This window comes from Anneissia japonica, unplaced genomic scaffold (assembly GCF_011630105.1).
Source record: "Anneissia japonica isolate Jap-2015-1 unplaced genomic scaffold, ASM1163010v1 scaffold288120_len48259_cov127, whole genome shotgun sequence".
NCBI classification, from domain to species: Eukaryota; Metazoa; Echinodermata; class Crinoidea; order Comatulida; family Comatulidae; genus Anneissia; species Anneissia japonica.
In genome coordinates, this window is record NW_022693605.1 from 7,568 (window position 1) to 14,105 (window position 6,538).

Below are 6,538 nucleotides of genomic sequence, written 5' to 3' on the forward strand. Positions count from 1 at the left end.
ATCTATTTATATATGTAAATAATGTATATATATATATATATATATATATTTATATGTGTATATATGTATATGTACATATATAGGCCTATATATGTATATATATAGGCCTATATATATATAGTGTAGTTTATATATATGCGCTATATATATAAACTACACTATTATTAACATAATTAATAAAACTGGAGAAAATTATATTAAAATTTAAGTTTGAGAGTGCCATTTCCGTCAAAAACTCCGAACAGCAGAGCGACACATGTAAATAATTGTTCTTAGGAAGTTGGGGGACATCATATCAATTCCTCCCCCCTTCCGCCAATTTTCATCAATCATCTATAATTAATGTCGTGAGTCGAACAAACGTCAAAGAATAGATCGAAGACTGTGTACGTTGTTTTAGAACGTTTATTGGAATTTCAACTGGAACTTATTGCAGACGATAAAACAAAGGAAGAACAATTATGGGAAACAAACACCCCTGCAATGCTCTCGTAAATATATCAGGCAAGTTGACCTCACAGATAAACCTCTCAGTTTTCTAGGTTTTCATCAACATCAGATAACGCCTAATTGGTGTTCCAGATGCTCGTTGTATTTGATTATTGTAAAAAAATTCCTATATTGTATTTCTATATTTTATATTTTATATATGAGCATCGAATAAATTCAATTCAATGTCGAACACTGAAGGGATCTCTTCTTAGAAGAACCCGCTCCCCAATCTTAAACCTTTCACAATTGGATGGTGGATGTCGTTGCTCTTCTCTCTGTGCGGCTGCCTTCAATCTTGAACTCACAAGTTCTGCTGCCCTTTTCATCAGTTCAGATTGTTGCTGTATGTAATCTTCACTCCAATTTGCACTGGTGTTGTCAAGATAATGGTCAATTGGTAGCTTCGTTTCCCTTCCCATCATCAACAAATATGGTGTAACACCAGTTACTGAATGTGGGGTCGTGTTGTACATAAATACGACAAGGCTTAACATTTCTGGCCAATACCTTCTCTCTGCTGGCTTCACCGCTCTTAAAAGTCCACACAATGTCCTGTTGAACCTTTCGGTTTGCCCATTGCCGGCTGGGTGATAACCCGATGTTCTGGATTTCGAAATGTCGTACAGTTTACATAATTCCTTAATGATATGACTTTCAAAGTTTTTACCTTGGTCGGAGTGGATTCTGTCGGGCACTCCATAACAAGCAAACCATCTATCTCTCAGGACTCTCGCTACACCTCTAGCAGACTGGTCCTTGCATGCGACAGAAACTGCAAATTTGGAGTAAGCGTCAGTCATAATCAGCACATCTTCAAATCCTCCTTTTCCTCTATCTAGTTTGAGAAAGTCAATCGCAAGTAGTTCAAGCGGTCTGAAAGCTAATAGGTGACGTAATGGTGGCTTGATGGTAGGAGTTTGAGCTTTGCTGACAGTACAATTGAAACACCTTTTGATGTGAGATTTTACATCTCTTTTAGCACCAGGCCAATAACACCTAGAATAGAGTAGTGCTAGTGTTCGTGAGACACCTTGATGTCCCCATCTATCATGAAGCATATCTAGTATTTCTTCTCTCATTGCTTCAGGTACAGCATACTGCATCACTCGTTCATGTATCTCGTCATCTTTTAATCGGTACAATACACCATCTTTGATCCGTAGATTGTCCCATTCTCTTAGCCAACTTCGTACAGCCTTAGAGTCTGAGTTGGGTTTTTGGTCGTTCTGATCAGCTTTCAGTTTTATTATTTCATTAATGACAGGCGATTGAAGTTGGAATTGTTGCAGCTGTTGTTTACAGAATGACGGGAAAACAGCAGGTTGGCAATCTTCAACGATGACAGCTCCGACTTCACACTTGGATTTCAAATCTTCCTTAGGAATGTTCCCAACAACGCCATCAATCACTTCTTTAGCCGGAACAGTTCTACTCAGTGCATCGGCGCATTTATTATCTCGCCCAGGCTTGTATTTGATCTCTAGGTCGAAGTTTGCTAGCTGGGCGACCCAACGATGTTCAGTGGCCCCAAGCTTCGCTGTCTCCAAATGAACCAACGGGTTATGATCAGTATATATTATGCACTTGTTGCCAAGGATATAATCCGAGAACTTTTCCGTAACGGCCCACTTCAATGCCAACAGCTCTACTTTAAAACTAGATAAGTCGCTGTAACCCTTCTCGGCGCCCCGCAACCCTCTACTAGCGTAGGCGATAGGATGAGCTTTCCCATCATCATCTTGTTGCATCAGGCAAGCCCCTAAGCCCTTAAATGAAGCATCTACTTCTAAGATAAAAGGTTTCTTGAAGTTTGGGTAGGCTAATACGGGGGTCGAGCTCAGCAATGCTTTAAGTCGTCGGAAGGCCTCTTCTTCCTTCTCAGTCCAGTAGAAGTTCCCCGCTTTGGACGAAGTTGTACTTCTAGTCTTTGCTACCAGTGTGTGCAATGGTGCTGCAATTGACGAAAATTTGTTAATAAAACGGCGGTAATAAGAAGCCAACCCGAGAAACGAGCTTACCTCCTTCCCTGTCGTTGGTGTCGGCCATTCTTGGATGCGATCAACTTTCTCTTTTGATACTTGTACTCCATGCTCGTCTACTACATGACCAAGGTATTCAACCCTCTTTCGCAGCATATCACACTTTTTGCCCTTCAACTTCAACCCATAGTAAGAGATTCTGCTGAGAACCTTTTCAAGTCGAACCAAGTGCTCTTCTAGCGTTGACGAAAAGATCAAGATATCGTCTAGGTACAGTACAAGATCTACCAGGTTCATATCCGCAAATATGAATACCATAACACGCTGGAATGTGTTCGCGGCATTGCTAAGACCTTGCGGCATTCGCAGGTATTCATATAACCCCCATGGCACCCTAAAAGCAGTTCGCTGAATTGAAGCGGGGTCCATGGTCACCTGGTAGTACCCATGCGCTAAATCTAGCGTCGTGAAATACTTCGCACCACCAAGAACGTCTAGTACCTCATCTATACGGGGCAAAGGGAAAGAGTCCTTGACAGTTAGCGCATTCAGTCTCCGATAATCGATGCATAATCGAAGAGATCCGTCCTTCTTGTTGACAATAACAACAGGGCTCGCATACGAACTCTTCGACGGTTGGATAATTCGTTGATCTATCATTTCCTGTATCATAGCCTTTACTTCTGGTACCTTGTGAGGATGTATACGTCGGAAGGACTCTCGGACAGGTTTGTCTGAAGTGAGAGTGATTGAATGTGGTATTAGGTCGCACTTCCCAACATCATAGGCACCAATCGAAAATGCACTAGGATACTTCTTGATACAACACATCACTTTTCTTTGCTCATCTTCATTCAGGTGGTTGAGGTTCAAACCAGGAGCTATCTCCTTACACTCTCGAACTATCTTGTTATCTTGAACATCAGTGAGATCTTCTCCAGGTGTTATCAATATTTCGCCAATACAAACTTCCAAGCCATCGTCGACTTGCACTAATTCGACCTTCTGCTTCTCATCGACCTGAGACACTTCACCTACAATGATGTTCTTCTTCAACCTAATCAGTTGATTATCTGGATTAGCCAACATAACATCAAGTACACCATTCTCAACCATTCCACACCCTTCCACTAGTTCTACACCTTTTCCAAGAATTGGACTCGCCAACTCATTACCTTCCACGTTACTTACATTACAACTAATGCGTCTAACACTACATGCCGGCATCGTGACATCTTCGGCCAACTTTAATTCTGCCTTGTCTTGGATTGGTGCTTTGTCTATCGTATCAGTCTTCTCCAGCATCAGGCTTCTAACAAATGTCCATGCGAAGTTATCCTTCTGCGGAACACTGAATAAAGCTAGCTTCTTGAGGATGTTACAGCCAAGTAGGATCGGGTGATCTTGACTTCTTTTTCCCGAACCACCTTTCGACACCAGGAAACTTGCTGTCAGCTCGTTGTCGCCATATTGTAGTGGTAGTTCGACGTAGCCCTGAATATCAACCGGTTCGCCGTTCACGCCAGTTATCTGTAGATATGTAGCCTCCGGTGCTAGGTTTCCAAGTCTAGACTTCAGTTTCTCCTCATAGACGGCAGCTGGTATCAACGACGTCATTGCCCCTGTATCCAAAATACAGCCAAGTTCGACCCCGGCAAGGACCACAGTCGCAGTCGGGCTACTTGCTACCAGCTTACCTTCATGATCGCTAACACTGGCAATACTGCCAACTTCTATATTGTTGCGGTTCATCGTGGTAAAAGATGCGCTTCGTAGCTGGGGACAATCTCTCTTGAGATGACCATTCTTTTTGCACTGCAGACACCTTACTTGATTTGTGCAAAACTCTCTGCGATGTCCCTTCTCAAGACACTTATAGCATGTGGGCACTCTCCTAGGCTTCTCAACATTCTGCCTATCAAGTTGAGCTTGCATATCCTGAAGTTGTCTCTTTAACACCTCAACTTCACTCTTCTCGGAGGCACTCACCACTTCATGAACTCGCACATTCTTCCTTGCAGTCTCTTGATTCTGAGAGAACTCGAGCGCCTCTTCACGCATTTCATGGAAGCTCTTGCCCTTGTTGGCCATCTCAATTCTTCGCAGCTCTCTCTGCACCCATACCTCCTTAGCTCCACTGGCGAACCGTTCCTTTAAGGTGTTGTCTTTTAAACTCTCAAGTGCAATTCGCTCACTGTCTGTCGCTGCAGCTTTTACCATTCGTTGGTACAGTCTCATCAGCACACGGCTATAATCACCAAGTGACTCTCCTTCAAGCTGACATCGACTGTGGAACGTTCTACTTAAAGATTGAACCGTACTTACTGGTGCGAAGAGGGACTCAAGCTTACCCACTATTCGATCATAGCTGTTCCTCACCGCATCATCGTAGCACATCAACTCGTCTTTCGCTGCTCCTCCAAGGTGAGCAAGTAGAGACTTCGCTTTTGCTTCTCCTGACAAGTTGTACTGGTCGGCGTAAGTGTTAAAGTCATCCAGCCATTCTTTTAGTGACTGATCACCAGCAGACTGGGGTAGACCCTTGAACTTTGCTAACTTGACTGGAGGTGGACCACGCTGTGCCGTTAACCCTTGAAGAGCTACAGTCAATGCTTCTATCATTGCATTTGCCTCGGCCATAATGCTATGTTACAGATAGGGATAAGAAACTATGCACAATAGGATATCATACAAATAGCAACAGGAAAAATCAAATCAAATAATGATATGCACATAAATGCATGAAATCAAACAATGTAATCAACAAAGCAATCAATGATTATAACAATCAACAACAAATGCATAAAATCAACAATAAAAAAAACTAAATATCTCAGAATTAGCATTCAGGGGTCTGGTATCAAATCAGCTCCAAACTGCCTCTCAACTCGTAGTGCACACTCTTGGCTCATCGTAGCCTTTGTCCGTTCTTCAAACCAGATCTGTTCCAAGTTGCCATCCCACCGCTGCCACCAGAATTTGTCGTGAGTCGAACAAACGTCAAAGAATAGATCGAAGACTGTGTACGTTGTTTTAGAACGTTTATTGGAATTTCAACTGGAACTTATTGCAGACGATAAAACAAAGGAAGAACAATTATGGGAAACAAACACCCCTGCAATGCTCTCGTAAATATATCAGGCAAGTTGACCTCACAGATAAACCTCTCAGTTTTCTAGGTTTTCATCAACATCAGATAACGCAAAGTCATGAATTAAAACTCTAAACAAAGGTTGCTTGATCTCTCTGCCGGGACACGTCTTGTCACACTCAAGGCAGGTTACCAACTCACTAGGCTATCTTAAAAAAACGCGCTAGCCTCAGCACAAGGACGCAATGTAAATACCGATGCGCAAGGGTCTGACCTTGCAGATATAAACTGATAAAACGTATACATACACATACAAATAAAGTAGTTCAGATAAACAAGCAAACAAATAACATTTCGGCAAATAGCATTTCCAGTTCCTGACATTAAAACCCCATTTTTCAAAGCGAGTGGAAAGAAAAACAACAATTACGAATGTAATGGATTTTGTCTCTTCATAGGTGCTTAGCTGTTCTCCGTGCGGGGCGTATTTTCCGGACCAAAACCGAGTAAAAAAGGCAATTGCATGTACATTTCGTATTTCTGTAACCACTCCATTGACTTAAGGGATGCAAACGATTGTCAGAGGATCAATTTAATTTGAAAACAATGTACACTTGCGTGTAAACCTATTAGGCAAACATTTTTACTTACAAACTCAATGGTGCGCAATTTATACAAAAAAATGTATTCATTTTGTGTATTATTATGACCAGTTATTCTAGTGTTTAATATTATCTGCATAAATAGCTTCGTGTTTTTCCATATTCCAAAAAAAAAAAAATCTTGTTTTGATCGTAAATTACACGGTAGTATTTCCATTCACAACAGTGTAGTTGCAATAAAATTGCACAAAAGTGCATTTAAAAAAAAAGGGGTTGGGGGAAAGAAAAACCTTCTAAGTAAGCTGTACATGCAAAGAGACTAGATTAGAGTGTTTATTTAATGTTTATTTTATTTGCTTTTCATGGCATATACG